Source organism: Ooceraea biroi, chromosome 1 (genome assembly GCF_003672135.1).
Source record: "Ooceraea biroi isolate clonal line C1 chromosome 1, Obir_v5.4, whole genome shotgun sequence".
NCBI classification, from domain to species: Eukaryota; Metazoa; Arthropoda; class Insecta; order Hymenoptera; family Formicidae; genus Ooceraea; species Ooceraea biroi.
In genome coordinates this window covers 5,301,015-5,320,034 of record NC_039506.1, presented here as the reverse complement: position 1 = coordinate 5,320,034, position 19,020 = coordinate 5,301,015, and the positions used below count along the sequence as shown (strand labels likewise).

General features: G+C 43.5%; 1 protein-coding gene across 1 annotated transcript in view; it reads right to left on the bottom strand.

Annotated features, from left to right (window-relative positions):
• The window catches only part of LOC105277887 (protein TIS11), a 35,087-nt gene that overhangs the window by 14,784 nt on the left and 1,283 nt on the right, over positions 1-19,020 (bottom strand). The window lies entirely within an intron of this gene.

Here is a 19,020-nt window from a genome sequence, read left to right as displayed (position 1 = left end):
AACAATTTCATATCTCGCGAACGTTGAGGATACTGCAAACATTATTTCGTTTATATTGGGTCGTCCGGAAAGTTCGTGCCGATTTTGAAGGAAAATTCAAAGGCAACATTTTTTTATGTCGATAAATATTTATTGACTTATGTATGCACCGTTTTGTTTCACAACCTTTGTCCATCTTTCACGCAACTGGAAGATTCCATTCTCCCAGAACTTCTTAGGTTTCTCGGCGAAAAACTCCTCAAGGTGGTTTTTTATGTCGATCAAAGAGTTGAAGTTCTTGCCGCTAAGAGAATTTTGCAAAGACCTAAATAAGTGAAAGTCTGAAGGTGCAATGTCTGGTGAATACGGTGGGTGAGGTGGCACATCCCAGCCAAACTCCAACAATTTTTGTCGGGTAGTCAAAGAAACATGAGGTCTGGCATTGTCCTGATGGAACACGACGCCCTTCCTATTGGCTAATTCTGGACGTTTTTCCTGAATCGCTGTCTTTAATTCGTCCAGTCGCGAGCAGTACTTATCTGCATTTATCGTTTGGTTGTGTGGTAGGAGCTCATAATATAGGATTCCTTTCCAATCCCACCAGACACAGAGCATGACTTTTTTTGGATGAAGGCCGGCTTTCGGAGTGGTTAATGCTGGTTCATTTCGCTTACCCCAGGATCTTTTTCGTTCTACATTGTTGTAAATGATCCATTTTTCGTCACCCGTCACTAATTGCTTCAAAAATGGTACGTTTTCGTTACGCTTGTACAGCGAGTCGCAGATGGAAATGCGATCCATTAAATTTTTTCGGCCAAATTATGCGGAACCCATACACCATAGCGACTTACGTAACCAAGCTTCACTACATGATCGTGGACAGTGGTTTTCGATATTTTCAGTATCTCTGCCAATTCACGTGTCGTGTAGCGCGGGTTATTCTCGATCAGTGTCTTGATTTGGTCATCATCAGTAGTAGAGGGTCTGCCCGAGCGTTCTTGGTCCTTAAGGTTAAAATCACCAGCTCTAAATTTAGCGAACCACTTACGTACGGTTCTTTCAGCTAAAGCGCCTTCTCCGTAAACAGAACATATCGAATTTGTTGCTTGTGAGGCATTTTTGCCTTTCCGGTAATAGAAAAGTATCAAGTGTCTAAAATGTTCTTTGTTTTCTTCCATCTTCAAAAGAGTACAAAACTGACACGAATCAATTTATCTGAAACAACTTTTTTCCTAAAGATGCGTTGAAATGTCACCTTTAAGCATATGTATATAAATCGTATGTTTTCAATAACATTGATATATTCAGACATGTTCCAACGCCATCTATTAAAAATCGGCACGAACTTTCCGGACGACCCAATAATATCGATCGTTAACGAGAACTGCTCGCTTTTCTCATGGGTTTACGCTACTCGGCTGCATGACTACAGTAAATCGTGAGTTGGAAAGTAATAGCGAGGTTAAAAGCCGGAAACGCACAGTGCTTAATTAAGATTATTGTATTTTAATTGTTTCTCCCAACTGGAAAAAGAAAACGCGACCGCATTCGGTTGCCTCGTGTTAGAGGGAACCGCATGCGTATTCACGGGTTAAGAACGTCGTTCCTGAAGGTCAAAGGTGAAAGTAACGAGAGAACGACGGTGCACGAAGAACCGCGAGGGAGGGAGAAAGAGAGAGACCAGCTGAAGAACGAGCATGGCGCCGGCCGGTCGACCAACTGAATGGAACAGCGGCGCTTCGCGCACTGATTCTTACGTAATCGCGGCTTGGCTCGGTGTAGCGCGTCGTCGGGACTCCTAATTATCCTAATTACCCGTTTGTCCAGCTTAGAACCGATCGCCAGCTGCCTGTCCTTCGCACGAAGGGCCTCGCGCTTTCATAACCGGCCGAAAAAGTATTCGATATATTTTTCAGGGACATTTATTTCACCCATCAGTCTTGCATTGCTCTGTTTTATCTAGATTTATCTGTATTTGGGATATTTTTTGCATTTTATGTTTTTTACATTAATAATTTTTATATTTTATTTTCCGTAATTATTCCCAATAGTAATGTTTTCTTCAGACATTTTATTTTATACACGTATAATCGTGGTGTTTGTGTGCTCAAGTATGACGTGATTCCATTGTACTCTTTCTTTCTTTCATTCGAACAATAAATAGATTGCTTTTTCCTGCTCGCTCCCTTTCGCTCAGTGGACGTGCTCTACATGCCGTTTGCTTCCTGCTCGTCTCTTGCTCATCGACGAACGGACAAAAGAAACACGCGAGAGTCCCGACGAGCATTTCGCTTTCCGGCCCAGAAGAGCGTGTCGCCCCTTGAAATTCTCCCGCGTTGTTTTTTTTATGAGCTCCTCGCGCATAAAGCATAAGGAGTGAGAACGATCCGCGTTGCAGCTTGAGAGAGTGCATGCAAATTTTAGACCCGCAGCCCTTCTATACTTGTGAGAGTGGTCAGAAGTCACTTTCAATCACATACATCATAAAGAATAAATTCTGGAGAAGAATTCTGGCGATCGAGCAAGGTTTTTTAAATTCTATTATAGTTATAATCGTGCTTGTCTATTTTCCGACGTTTATTTCGCGACGTGCACACTTTCTGAGTAACTTTCCGAGATTTGCATTCGCCGATACGAGAAGCGCGACTTTCCACTCTACTTCCTCCGTGAACCTTGCACGGTGCGAGCATGGGGACTGATCGACCGACCACCCGATCGAGATACGGCAGTGCAAAGGCAACATGAATCAGACCCGATAGCGGGAATCGCCACAAAACCACACGCGGAAACCGCTGCGCTGCGTAAGGCCGCGCGAGAGCAAAGTGCGCGTAGCGCAGCAAGGCGCTGCAACAATGCAACTCGCACGCGCGTAATTATTCCGCGCGCGAGCGTGTCGCATGTACAATACAATGGCGAAAAGTGAAAGTACGAGAGTGCCGCGGTGTGCGAACTTTAATTTCTTCTTTCTGCCGCGCGCGCGGTCGCGGGCAGGGGAAAAACGCGTCTTTGGGATCGAAGGCGCGTGGAAACGCGATTGGGAAAACGATTGGGAAACTCGGGGATCGAGCGTGATAATTTATGCGCGGACAATCGGCACGTAATAACACGTTACGGCGTGCTGGAACGCGTAACCATGTTACACGCGCCGCATGAAGAAGGAGACGCGAATTACCGCGCAGCAACAGCGAGGATCATACAGTCACAATTATCTTTCTCTCTCTCGCGCGCATTACAATAATGAAACGGCGAAAGCGCGTGATGAATCCGCTTCGGATCTTTTCGCCAGAAGTGAGCGAGCGAGCGTGAGTCACCGCGAGCGGAATTGCGCTAAAAAGCATGTTCGATCGATCGTTCGACGATGATGCTTCTTTCAACGAGAAAGCTTTGCTTCTATAGCCGACTCGGTTTTATTTTCCATCGAGCTTGACGCTGAGATCAGCTAAGATGGCAACATTAAATTACGTAATCACCGGGAAATAAAATTAGATCGAGTGTAGCGGTTTAATTAATACGATTTCGTACGATTTCCGTGATTTGTGTACGTACTCTGATGATAAAAGATAAAACTTTCGGAAATCTGATAGATCCCGCGGCTAAACAACGACGATAACAATTGCATCAACCCCTCGGAACTTTCCTTTTCGATGTGGAAACGCACGAGTGCTCTCACCGGCGGAACACCCGGCGATCTAGCAGCTTTCCGTGAACTTTCCACTTGCGCGTCCCGGCAACGGTTGCATACGGGCTCGCGCGTTTCACGCAGGAAGCGTTTTCACCATATCGCGGTTTGAACAGAAAAATAAAAAAGAACTACCGGCTTTTCGCACGGTGGTTTTCGCGTTTCGGTTCACTCGGCTCGCGTTTTCCTCGCTGGCGAGCGCGGAAAAAAAAACTGCAAGCGTAACCCGCGTGCACACTCCCGAAACTGGTCGCGCGCGGAATTATCACGCGGCTGACGGTGTCAGTGACTCGTCCGCCCACGATCTCGTAAGGAAATCGCGAGTACGTTGCACCGTACGTTCATTGGCGGTGCATGCGAGTTACCGTTATCGCGCGAGAGATCGGAAGAGCAGAAAATCGGGAAATCTCTCTCTCTCTCGGACGCTCCCGAAAGCGAAACGGACGTTGCCGCATCGGAGAGGCAAAAGGTAAAACGGGCACGGCCAGACGGCGACCGTTGCGGCGGTAGTCGCGGCAATTTGTGATAAAGTTACGGTACGGATATCGTGCGTTTCCAAGATTATATCGGTGATTTAGAGTGCTCTCTCGGCATTCTTGGCAACTTCCACTTTATCCGCAGCGCATCTAATGCAGCGTTCGACGTTGCCGTGTATTATATACGTACGTTACGGCGTACGCGCAGCGCACGGCGAATAATAAATATAATAAACAGATATCTCGCGCCAGGAAATCGTGCGTGCCTCTAGCGAAGGCAAATCGATTTTCAGTCTCTTCTTCCGAAAAGCACTTTCCGAGCGTACTCTATTTCGCATCACAGTGTTGACGCTAACGTCTGTCAAATGTCTGTCAGCAATTCCGAGTAAAAGTACATTTGCCATGCTGATAGCTCTCTCGGGGAGCAGATAATTATTACAAACCGAGAGAGGTACAACGTGAACCATCGCAGCGAGGCGATGCATGGGCTGCGCCGGTTGTTGACACTGGAGTCGCGGGTCAGTCACGGTTCAGTCGGTCACGACTGCGTGCATTCGGATTTGCATGTGTCGGGCGCACTCGGTTAGAGTTCATGAAATACGTCGCAGTTACCGGCGAGCAGCACGCGATATACAATCGCCGAAAGATCGTAATTCAGCCAAGGGAACAATGCGCTCGCGGCTCCCGCCATAAACGGGTGCTGTTAAGGCTGCACGGTGGAATTCACGTCTCCACGTTAATGTTCGCAACGACAGTACACACCTGAACGCGCCATTTAATACATTCAGTCGTAACGACACCTCGTAACGTTTCAAGGATTCGTTGTTTTTCATTCGGTCCCCGATAAAACCGCTATTCGATGTTAATAGTTGCACGCCTTTCCCCCCCCCCGCCCTCCCCCTCGAAGCGATCGATTCACGCAATCGTGCAATTATTCCAAGGTACAAAAAGTAGAATTCATCTGACTACGAATATTTCGGTGAGGTGATAAACGCTTCCGCGAAAGAGTCAGCAGCTTCCTAACGCAATTAATAATTTTGCGTCGGTTGATTATGCGCATTTCGTCGTGTGGGTTCGAGTATCATCATAAATCCATGTTTGCGACCGTCGTACGTTTTATACGAGCATATCGTACGCCGTCAATGTACACATGTGCGGCCAGCCGCGGCATCGTCCAGTCATGGTTGAATAATGACGGAACCGGCGACATTTTTCCTCCTCGTCGCGTTGCCGGGCGTGTGGATAAGGTTTAATTGCTCGCGAAATGCAGACGTCGCGTGATACAGACCAGTCAGCGTATCGCGCTAACGACTTCAAGCTGCATTAAATCGATGTGCCGCACAGGGGGGACATTAGGCTTTTAGATATTTTTAGCTAAACTGAATTGGAGGATCGTGCAATCCGTCGTCGCTCGTGTCTTCTTGTGATTAAAAAAGTGAAGAACAGCGCACGCATGGTTACGTATGTTCTCTGATGCTTTTCTCCACAATTATGTTATTATAAACGGGCATAATAAAAAATAGATACGTCCATCCGTACGTGAAAAGTATCATTTTAATGGTAACATTAAGGGGATGCTGGAGCTGCTAGTGAACTTCTTCGCGATGGTGCTGCCATCGCACAATATTTGCACAATAAAATGCTTTTTACAAAAATTTGGCAATTTGTACGCACAAAATTGCACCCATGCCCTCTCGGAATAAAATAAAGGAATATAATGAAGCTTTTAAAAGTGCCTTTAGAAGCGTTAAAAAAGAAATTTATAATTTTCTTGATTCTGTAAAGAAGATTATAAATTTCTGTTTTATTACGCTTCTAAAGGCACTTTTAAAAGCTTCATTATATTCCTTTATTTTATTCCGAGAGGGCATGGGTGCAATTTTGTGCGTACAAAGTGTCAAATTTTTGTAAAAAGCATTTTATTGTGCAAATAATTTGCGATGGCAGCACCATCGCGAAGAAGTTCACTAGCAGCTCCAGCGTCCCCTTAATTAAAAATTTTTGCATACATATGTGGTTATCAGACATGTAATTGCGTCGGCATGATAAAATAAAAAGCGCCGAGAGAGAATAATAATTATAAATTAGCAATACACGTAGTTCAAGTAGAAGAATATCTCTCATCGATTTTCAATTCAAACATTTACACAGACAGAAGAAACTCAATTTACTTCGGTGCACGTCTCAAACTTAATAGCTAAAATGCAAACGAAACGGTAATCGAGCAGCCGACAATGTGCACGGTATGAACGAACAAAATGCAGTGAAACACGGAATCGGTATACATAATACATAAGTCGCGGCCGTGCCCGTCGTCCAGTGAATTCAATTAGTCTGCAGGAGATCGTATCATATGCAAATTAATCGGGAATTAAGCGCCGACATTCTCAGGCTGCGCGAGATATTCGCGGTGCGTCGAGCATCGCGACGCGACGATTCCGCGTGCGATTCGCGATCGTGTGCCGCATAATACGCGCCGCACCTCGAGACACGTGAGGAAAATAGCTGCCGTTTTCCTCTTTCCGCATCGATCTCGAAAACCTGGACACGTGGCCGTGAAGACGTGGGAAAGCAAAGTTGCCCGAAGAGACAGTAGCAAATTCGCGCGCAGCTTGTCGAGCTTGATCGACGCGTCAATGTTGCAACGCTAAATTTATCCCTGCGAGCTGCACGAGCTGGGCGAACTGCCGAATACGCGTGGCCGAATACGCGAGTCGTCGTTATCGCAATCAGTTCTGATGAGCGAATGAGCGATGAAAGCACATGACGCGACTTCTAGGTCCGCATTCATACGTTCATTCGAGTCGTCGAGAAGCGAAGTGGTGTGACTCACGTTTAATGCGAGCTTAACCACCGTGGCTGAAAATCTCGCGATTATTATTGTCGTCTGCTTTGTCGAATCCGATACTTGTGCATCCCTGAATGTCACGCCTGACTGTAAATCGGAATGCATTTTGCAATTCTTAAACACTGGAAATTCTGGGAGAACAGTTTAGATACTTGTTTTTTTCTAAATCAAAGCGGTGGTTAGAAGAGAGGATTCACACATGTGTGAATCAGAATTCAATAAACTTTGTTCGTTTCTAACTGACGTTCGTGAGATCGGCCTTTGCTTCTTCGAGATAGCGGTATCTGGCGTTAAACGCGATTACACTCTAATATATTCTAACGCGCTTTATCATAAAGTACAAAGGTGTGTTCACGGATAAAGTCTAAAAATTAAAATACGACAGATAACTTGAGAAACCTCCGCATCTATCTGAGATAAGTCGCTTTCAAGGCACACACCAGATTAAAAAATAATTCACGTAGATTCCGCATTCGCTTGCTTGTTTGCTTCCTTAACGGCTCTATTCAACGCTGCTTCCAGATACATCGAAAAGTCACGGCAGCAACAACGGATTTGGAAGCCGACGATTGACGAGCGAGACGCACGCGCATGAAGCTGCGCGTGCGGTCCAGGAACGGGGGCGAACGCGTTGCACGCGCAGAGAAGAAAAAAAGGACACGCGCGAGTGATATATGGATATACTAAAATACGCGAATGCGGGCGCGCGCGGGCACTCCGCTCGTAAAATAAGACGCTGTGATTCAGGCGTCGGTTGGCCGCGTGACCGCGAAGACTTTCCTGTGCGCAGAGACCCCCGTCCGGCACGACGCACGTGCGTTTACGAGCGGCCGTGCATACGCAACGCGGCTGGGTGCGTGCGTGTGCGTGCGTTCACGTTCTCGCGGGAAGACTACGTTGTTTTCATGCTGCTGCCGGTTCTGGCCGGGTTTCTTTGTCTCTCGCGTTCCTCTCTCGTTCTCGTTCGCTGCTCCTTTTTTCTTCTCCTCTCGTGACCCCTTATTTCCCCCCGCTCGCCCTTCACGTCCATGCTCGTTCCAACTTTTGCTCTTTTTCGCAGAAAACGTCAGGATGAGAGAACGTGGGAGACTTCAACCTCGAGGTTGCGCCGCATCATTATGCGACAAACAACGAGCGGATCGAATGATCGGAAACGACCTACGACTCTTACGTGATTGACTTGGCTCGCTCGAGAACCGCTCGAGCATAGTTATAACGAAATTTCTTTTTTCGCACGTACGTCGTACAAATAAAATTCAATGTTTTATAGCTATTCTTAGATCACTGCAATTTGCGTCATAAAAGTTTTAAATCCAGATCTAATCTTCTGCGATCAGATCTTCCACAATCAAACACACGATAAGATAAGAACCATTGATATCTCACAGAAAATTTATAACGGTACCGTGTCACTGAAAATATCTTCAACAATGCTGGATTTGTAAAACGAAACGTGCAAACAATTGCGTAAAATCTCTTTTTTTCTCTTGTAAAATTACTCGTGAGAGCTTGTCAGTTTTTTAAAACTTCTTCGAAAAGATTACAGCACAACTTATCGAAAAAAAGGTCGTTTGTTATAAAGAAATCTTAATGCCACATAACGACCGAGTCTAAGTCTCACATAAGGCAGCCTCAATTATTTCCGAAGGTCTTTCGCGACAGAAAAATGACCAAGTCGACGATGTGCCGGTATCACGGAACGAATTAACGGTAATATAGCGTTTCCGGCATCGGAGCGAACCGCGAAAAATACGTGATTGCAGTCACGTGCGATCCAGCGTGCTGCCGAGCCTCTACGTGCGATCATCTCGAAAGTAAACGGCGAACGTAGACAATCATTTCGCTGGAGGGCGATACATCGATGCATTTCCGTTTCACGTTAAAGCGCGTGTATTATTTCGTTCTTTACTGCCCGTTGAATTAATGACGCACTGAGAGCGCAATAATCGGGATTTAATCTTTGCCTTACGCTCGTGAAAGGAAACGTGTCTTTTTATTCGCGCATAAATCAAGTCGCACGCAGTCGCAACTTTACATGATGGACTTGAATGTACCGAGCATACACACACACACACACACCGAATTATAAACATGAATTAATAACGGCATTATTGGTCACGTTATTTATCTCTCGTATGCAGTTGTCAAAAATTTCGAACAACTAAAAGCGTGCGTTTATTTATTAACTGATTTATCAAACAGAAACCAAAAAGAATTCCATGCAGAATTTATTCCACTCTGCAACTTACAACTTTTATTAGTCAGAATTTATTATAACGATCAAGTAGTAATAAACTTTTGTTGTAGAAACTAATGCTAAACTGCTTGTGTCTACAAGATGTCCGAGATAAACTTTAATTAATGGAATTGATTGATGATGGGCGAAGTTGTTTTTGCGCTGTTTCGCCAAGCATGTCTCGCGTGCACACGATATCTTACCGATCTCTCGCTAACAAGTTTGCGATCTCCCACAGATCCGTTTAATTTCCGGCGTTTCAATTTCATGTTAAACGTCAACTCGTTGCGTCATAAGTGTGCGATAGCGTCGTCGTAATAATTGGCTAATAAACGATCACGCTTTTGGATTACTGCCTTATCCGTCGTTATGCAAGCCACGAGACCGAAAACAATCGTCGAATCGCAGGAACATCGTGTTTGTTTAATGTTCCGTAATTCGCACGTAAGTCGTAAACTGTGCAATTGTTGGTTGCTGAAATCGTACTTGACACTCGAAATAACGCTGAGGCAGCTTCACGCCTCGTTAAAATACGAGAAAATGCACCGCGTTTCAGTTTCGATCGAAATCAGAGACAACAGGAAACTACAGCAGGAAACACGAGCGGTCTCATCGAATGACCGAAATTGCTCAGCGATTTTTTCTGCTCGCAAAATGAGCGATTCAGGTGAACAGCGAGCACGATAGAATCCCGACACTGCCGAAGGCCGAAGAAATATTCGCGCGAATGACCTCGTACGATTGATCGTGATGTCTTGGTGTGGCCGGAAGATAAATCGCGCTGATAAAATGCGACGCTCTCGCGGGAAATAATAGCGCGCGCGAAACGAGCGTGCGAAGCGGAGATTAGCAATTAGCAACTGTAATCAAGAAGAAAGTATGACGGCAGTGAGCCAAGGAAATTTCTCTGAGATGGAAATTCCTTCTACGCAGCCTTAATTGAGCCGCGCATCGCTCTCGCGTGCGTTTAGCCTCGTCGCTGATTTATCGCGAACAAAATCGAAAGAAACGAATGCTCGTAGCGACAGTTTCGTTGAGAGATTTCGAACGGATGCTGACGTGATCCGAGATAGGAACGTGCGTGGTCTACATATTATAAATTTCAGTCCATCATTTGATTTCTATTTACTTGTCTGTTAAATGTGACATTATATCCGAGATAGCAATTAGCCACAGTTCGTTAAAGACGGATCATTCCCTCCTCGTCTACTTTCGTTCGCACTTTTACGACGTCAATTATGAGAACGAGCGTAATCGACACACCTCGCCGTTCGGCTGCGAGCGGAAATAAAACCGACCGGAAAAAACCGGTCCCAGATTTTTTCCAGAGCGTGGCGGCGTCTCGTGCTGCCGAAACAGCCCCGATTCGAAACTTCAAGAATCATCGCGTAAATCAAGCGTGAAAGTGAAATCGAGAGCCGTCGAGAGACGCGACGTAGACGGCACTCTCGCTTTCTCTCGTGCAGATTATGCTAATCGGATATGATGAATTATTTAAATAACCAATAATTATAATCTGTAAAGTACAAATCATGAAACGAAAAACTTATATAAGCTGTACTTTCCTTACGAAAGAGGACGGTAAGTCCATCGAAATTATTTATCGGAACTTTACGTCGCGGGAAGATAATTGACTTTATTTTTGCGGATTTGCATTTTACGCGATTTAGCTCCGAGGTTTCAATAACGTCCGATTATGTAATATGTTATTGCACGTAATCGTAACGCGAAAATTGATTGCTGCGTTGTGCAACAACAATAATGTTGACGTAAACATGGAATGTTTGATGCGATGTAATTTCTTGAGAGATTATTGGGAACCGAGGGAGTTAAGCTAGCGTTTAAGAAACATCGACGAAAGTAGCAACGGAAAGCACAAGGTGCGCGGAAGTGGCTCGTGTGCTTCCCTTCGTATGTCTTTTGTGTCCCTCGGTCTCTTTCATGAATATGGGAAAGGTACTGGCCGACTTTTGACATCAGAACCCGTTACATCAACTAGCCGTTTACAGATTTAAATAAATAAAAATAAGATAAAAATGACGATAATTAAATAAATTTATAAAAAATTTTGTTATTAAATATAGAAATTACACACTCTCTCTTGACCAGGAATTTTTAAGGTGCTAATAAATATCTAAATTAATTCCAAGCTCTGTCATCCTTTTGATGACACATTTTTATTTGAAAAATTAAATGTGCGGTTGAATGCAAACGAAGTAAATTCATAAAACGCTTGGCAAAAGATATCCCTGAATTATGTGATATATCATATATTAAAATAGATACATTTGCGCTTGACAAACTGTTACAAAGAAGTATAATTGAAACTACTTTTTCGTTCTCATTATTTCAAAATTTAAAATTGTTTCTCTGCCAAATTCCACTGAATTCATAGTTGTACGATATCACAATTACAGCTATCAGATTTCTATCGCACGCCGTCTACACTTTTGCACGCAATGTTCTTTCGCATCGTGAGAAGCGTTCGTTGCGAACGAAAACGGGCCATTCCGTCAACCATCTAAAGGATCGGGATCGCACAAAAATCTCCGCAAGAACCGGCCGGATCTGACAATGAGAGGAGAACCTGCCTCACACAAAGACCCACGAGGAAGAGAGAGAAAGAGAGAAAGGGAGAGGGAAGTTCCACAAACCGATGCAACGAGTTGCAGGGGCGAGTCCTCGCCTTATCCTTTTGTGGTGGCGTGCAGCAGGTCTTTTCAAAAATATGGGAAAATTTGTCGGAGTCCCGACACGAAAGTCGGGGCACAAAAGAGCGAGAAGAGGGAACCCGGAACGTGCTACGCCAATGGTGCCGAGAGTCGGGCGGCACAGGGAGGCAGGGGCCAGGCACAAAGAGGGGTCTCTCTCCTCCGGCATCCTTCCTTCCTTCTCCCACCCTCTCATTCTCTCTCTCTCTCTCTCTCTCTCTCTCTCGTTCTCTCGCGCTCACTCCTTCTTCAGCACCGGCAAACCCGAAGCAACAGGTTCCTACGCCCCTTCTTCGTGGCTCACGTTCACCGAGCGGCTTTTTATTGCCGCTGCCGGTGTACCGGGCACGCTGCACGCTCGGGGCGAGGTTTCCGCTTTTAGAAAAATTCAGGGGATTTTGTTGCGCGCGCGCGAGAGCACGCACGCGTATTTCTGCCTCAGTGAGGCAGTCTCGCAGAAGGGTGTCGAAAGAGTTGAGACAAACGAGTTGCATTGTGAGAACCGGTTCCCCGCGCGCCGTATCCGCGGGTACATTAAATATAGAAATCGCAGCTTTAATAATCTTAAATCCGTTTTCGTCTTTATCCGCTTCTCTCTCTCTCGGTCGGCGAATAGAGTTATGAATCGTCCTTGTATAAAGCGATTCAAGAATATTCTAAAATAAACTTTGTGATGGAATATGTAATGGAACCAAGTACTTCACGAGTTGGAATACAATCCTACTGCGTTTTCTGTCGAATTCGAATCATTATCTTAATGTGGCGCTTGTTTAAAGCATCGCAATGCAAGTTATTTGGTTAAATTACGAAAACCATCCATTATTTTCTCTATATTGTTCTCTATTTGCGGCTCTACATTATTCTAAATGTTTTGTATAATAATAGTCGATTAGAATATGATGACTCACCGTGCTACGGCGTATTTTGGCGATAATGTCCTGACCAAATCCAAATTACTATGCGCTAATCAATGTGAATATGAGGTCAAGCTATTGGAATTTTACGATAATGGATTCCTCGATAAAAACTCGATAAACTCGCAAGCGTTACACTGAAACGTTTCCCAACTGAATTTTCACGAGCAGCAACGATTCACGATGGATTTTGACGGTGCTCGCGGGAAGTTAAATATTGAAAGTCGAAAGTCCAATCGAACGAGTTTCGAAATCGAGCCGTGGAGAAATTGTCGAGGAAAGTTATCCTCGCGCGGATATCATCCAAAAGGGAGAAAAAAGAGAGGTGCGTCCACAGAGCGAGGTACGAATCGCGTGATTGGAAGGAAAGAGCGAGCGGCGAGAGACGATGATCGCGAAAATGATATTCTAGAGACGTGCAGCACGTGCTACGAACACGAGATAGAATTATATTCTGCAATTACGTTTCACAATCTTATTTTATTATGTCGTTTAAGCTATACTATGTCGAATAAGATGTACTTTTCCATGGGTAAATTTATTTCTCAAAAATTATTGGAATTGCACAATTTCTGCGAAATTGGTACGATTTCAAAGAGATAAATTTTCCACGTGATGGAAAAAAGATCTTAACTGACGTATCATATCGTGTCGTCACGAATAAACACGAAGACCGCTCTCACGTATCTGTAACATCAATTTGCGATTTAATTCCGTGGAAATTATGCAGGCTATCGCTGCAGGCAAAGGTCGACGACGATGTTGCGCTTCGCGCACGATAATTATTCCCGAAGCGATCATTTCTCTGTTGCTTTGTTTTCTTTTTTACATTTGCGTACGTTTAACCGCGTCCGCATGATAATAAAGCGGAAAGTGACAAGTGTGTGAGCCGGCTACCGTCGTGATAGACTCATACCGGAAATCATATGATGCACCATGTTTGCATGCCGTGATCGTTATGCGACGAAGACTTGATAACACGTGGGCATGTTTTCAAAGATAATGCTCGCCTATCGATAATTGACTGTAAAATGCAAATCCGAAAATCGTTCCTGCCTCCTCGTCCTATACCCATACAAGGTGTCTGAAAGGATTGCTAAACGTTCTCCACGAATAAAATCTATAACAACGATATATAGAAATATGAGGATATATAACTATAGCATATAGCATAAATATAGCAAAATAAAAATATAAGAATAATAAAAATACAGCGATAATGAACAGTCATGGATAATTCGCCGAGAAATCGAGAATTTTATATCGAGCGTAAATATTCGATTTTCTGTGTTATACGTTGCATCTTGTATCACGGAATAAAAAAGAAAATTGACCAAAGCGTCGATCTGTCATTATTTTGCACTCTCAAGCTCTCGATTTGTATTCGATCGGTGCCGGTGATCGACGCCGACGTTAACGCATAACCGACATCGTCACACGCAGGAAAAATTGTGGTTTCACAATATCACCGTGTGAGGCAACCGCGTATCCTTGTATTATTCGCTGTAATGGACGAGCGAAGGATAAACAACGGATGAAAATGATGTTTACGGAGAGATCGCAATCGTTTCTTTCGCAATACGCACGTTGTATGTATCCCCTATAATTGAATATTAATTAAACGGCATGCATATGCGAGACACGTCTAAAAGCTATCATTATATCCGGCTTATTCCGTTCATCGTGCTCTTATTTATTCGCATTATTTATTGCACGTCCGATTGAATTCATTTTGGTCTTTCATTTAATTATCGTGTTCTTGTTCGCGCAACATGTTACAACAGATTGAAATCAGCTCTCTTGTAGCTCTCGCTTTAATATTTACAGGCAGGTTGTATGATTATTCTCACTGTAAATAAACTGAGGTATTTTATATATACTATATATGAGCCGAACCTCCATATTAATTTAATTAACGTGATGACGTGCTTCAATACAAAATAGATGCGATTTAATATTAATTTTTACTGATGTATAATAATTTTCTATTTCACGAATATTTCTAATCGTAATAATGTTGTGTAAGCGTAATAACGTTACATAAAGTGTGTCTTAATAACCACTGGAACGTAACGTGAATCTAACATACAAGTTTCGCACAATACATCCTGACAGTTCTGCCGATCCATTGCTTTGAGGTCACGACAAAAGGCCTACATAAATACGCAAACCATACAAACACATAAAAACCAGTCACCTTACGTTTAACTCGTAGCACGAGAGAAAGAAGGGGCAAAGGAAAGAGTGAGAGAGTGAGTATGTGTGTGTGAGAGAGAGAGAGAGAGAACTCGCGAATAAATAAATAAAAGATTAGAATACAATTTCGATAGGCCATCTATGACGTTTTCAGAAGAAGCATTTGCAATGTAAAAAGCGGTGCATGTGTGCTGTTCGTGTAGCCAATAAAAAAAATACTCGATCTTCGACAATTCTTATTTTATTGCTTATTACGTAAATTGAACGAAGTGTCAAAGTCCACACGGAGCACATTTACACACGTAGGTACACGTCTGGGACGGAAAGAAATTTTCAAGCTTTCGGAAATCCTGCGCACACTCACACGCGAGTCACCGAGACTCGTTTGAACTAGGCATTGCCTAATCGCGTGAAAGCAAAGTACCAATTACACCGAAAGAAATTACGTGTCGTATCGCGTCACTCGGCTGCCCTCCATTCGCGAACTCGCAGTTAATGAGCGCGACTCGCGCCGCGCGATTCGTTAACGACGTATTTACTTGTCCCGTCGCGGGTCCAAGTCTCGTTCAGTCTCAATTGTACTCTCTCGTATACGTTAATGTGCACTCCGAGCCTTTCCGAGTGGCCGTTCCTCGTGTGTGCGTAGGTACGCGACCGCCGGGACTGCACCGTGCATCGGAAACCGAATAACAAACACGTTTCGCCGTCTCTGTCGTGCGCGCGTTTATTTGCACAGAACGGACGCGGAGAGCGAGGAAGCGCATTTGTTAATGTAATATTACTCGCTCGATCACTCGCGCGAGCGGTACCACGGAGTACCAGCGCGCGAATTCCGCGACACGTGTCGGTCGCGTCACCCTCGCGAGATGTGGCGGGACACTCGAGATGCAAAAAAGAATAAAGAAGACGATAACATCTTCGGCGTAGAGCAGCTACGACTGTCAAGAGAGAGAGAGAGAGAGAGAGAGAGAGAGAATTGTCTTCCCGGAGATTGCAGTGAACCGAAAGGGGAGGGAATAATCAGCTGAAGTGATCGATGGTGATCAATCAGATTGACTTTTCTGCTTCGGACAATTGAATTCTTCTAATGTGTTATTAGATACGATTAGATGGAATATTATCCGTCTCTCGAAAGAACCTATTCTAACGTTCTATCGATTCGAGAAATACGACGGGATCGAGAAATACGTGTCAATATGGAGACTTGTGCGATGGTTTCCGTCGAATCAGACTCCCCTTCTACGGCGAAGCTAATCCATTACGGAATTAACCGCTCGTTACTAATTCCATGCTTCTTTTTCGAGTTTAGTACTCGACTCGAGAACGATTCAATCAAATCGATTCCACGTGGCGAATTCGCCTAGAAAAAAACTTTCTAGCGGTTCAACGGTGTTAATCTAGACACTTGACGATCACATTGATAAAAGACGCATGACGTTGACAAATCCATGTGACGTTGATACTTGCTGTCGTCGCTAACATTCATGAAGAGTGACATATTCCGGAAAAGAGCTCGAGCAAATCATTAAAACATCTATTCAAAATACAACAAAAATATAACAATGTCTAATAATATTAAAAACTAAGTAGCATAATTATTTGAGGCACGGTGTCTTTTCGGTCTTTGTTAAACATCACTCCGCTGCTATTTCCACAAACGAATCGGTCGTCACATTCGGCCATCGGCGAACTCTAATAATACAGTCAACATCGGAGCATCGCCAGCAAAAATTGATCTCGCTCGATCGCGCCGCAACGTTTCGTCCTAAAAGCGCGTCGCGAGAGAGACTCGATCACGTCACCAGAGAAACTCGTGTCTCGGTGGAGAAACCAAAGAGAGTGTTGTGCCTAGTTCTCTCTGAGGTGAGAGTCTCCGTGGCTCGATCCGCCGCGACAGAGCCTTTTATTTACGTCGCGCGAGAACGCGCGACGAAGGCCTTTCGACCTATCGACGCGAAACGGGGAACACGGCACCGTGACTGGCAGCAATTAATATCTATTAATACATCTGATTGGAAGACACAGTCCGCGTCCCTCGCGGATCTCGCGTGGACATTAACCATTAACGCAAATCTACTTCTTCTCAGCGCTGCTCAAAGCAGGATCTATCGATGCTCGCGATGCCCGAATAACGGTTTGAAAGTCGAGCGTGTCAAAATATTCAGCATTTCCTCTTTGCATGTACATGTCACAGCGACCAAACATTAAAACTCACGCATGTGTGCTTTAATCATTCCTTCGATGATCGAAAATACTTTATTCGACTTTATAGCGACAAAAGTTTGAGACATTTCATATCTATGTCGAAAGATCGCAACAGCTGATGCATATCAATCGAGAAATATTGATATTTCGAGATTATATATGTATATATTTATTATCTGACAAGATAATAACAACGAAAGGTGATAAACGAGAAATGTATTGAATCAAACAAAAGTGCCTGCTAATTAAAATTCGTTATCTCCGTCGAGTCTATCCAAGTACTAATTTTCCGTGATTACTAATAATGTAGTTATTACGATTGTAATATATTTATTTAGTTTTGTAAACACTTTCGAGGCTTTTCAATTATCGTAATTTTCTTGATGTCTCAAACTTAGCTATCGATTGAGGAACGCGACAACATTTGCGAGCATGCCTCGTATATTATCGTGTACATCGAAAAGGCGAAATCACAAACGCGCGGACAAGATATAATCTGCCAGGAATTCGTTCTGAATGACAATCCGATCAAGAATTTCAATGTTCTCCCGATGACGCGCGCGACAGCATTATTTTCGATCACATCTCGTAAATGTAACTCGCAGCATAGCACTGCATGATCGTCGCGTGTTCGATAAAGAAACAATAAAAGAAAAACAATGACGATTCATACATATAACACGCACGCATAAGACGGACTGAATTACTGTCTCAATATCAGGTAAAGTAAAAATGTTCTAACAAATTTTAAATATAGAATTTCTAAGAGAAATAAGTTACAGTAATTATCAGGCAGCACGGGTTGCAACAAGGAAAAAATATAATTGTAACGAAATAAAAGAATAATCACCACAAAATCTGTTGCAGATTCACAAAAAACGAGAACAATTTTATTTAAAGCACTTTTCCAAAAAGATCACTGATCGCACGAGGGAATAGCCGAGTCGCACAACTTCCAACTTTTCTTCACGTGCGTGCTGCTTCCGAGTGCGAAAGGAACTGCGGATTTTTGCAGAGAAAAACCGTACTTATTTGCTCCGTGTAAGAATGCCCGTATACCTGCCGGTGCTGGGACAAGGGCAGGTATCAGAGCTATAAAGCGAGAAGGGACGAGGGTCGAAAGGACCTTAAGGGGGGAGCCTGCTTTAGAACGTTGAAAATAAGGTATAATTTTACGAATTGTTTTTGGAAAAACTATACAGCGGATCATTATAAAACTTTGATGCATTTATTAGTACATGTTTAAAGATAACAAAAATTATTTTTTGATTTGAATATATCGCCTGTAGAGGTCGTCCTGGAGGCATCTTAGTGCAGCCGGCATTGTAAATTCGTGAGCATTCTCCCGCCTCCAAATTTCATCCAAACTGAAAAATTGAAATATTTTCTCGTTATTTATGAATTCCCATCGTCGATGAACCTTTAATATTCATAAAAACATTAAGTTAAACAATTATTTTTGCATGAAAAAGTTCAAAAACTTTGCCTAAAAATCGTACTTTTGTGTTCTAAGCTCCACCATTTTGGCACTTTTCAACTTTTTTCTTCTCTCTTTGGTTCATCGACGATGGGAATTCATAAATAACGAGAAGATATTTCAATTTTTCAGTTTAGACGAAATTTGGAGGCAGGAGAATGCTCACCAATTTGCAATGCCGGCGACGCGGCTGCACTAAGATTTCTCCAGGACGACCTCTACAAGCGATACATTCAAATAAAAAAATAATTTTTTTTATCTTTAAACATGTACTAATAAATGCATCAAAGTTTTATAAT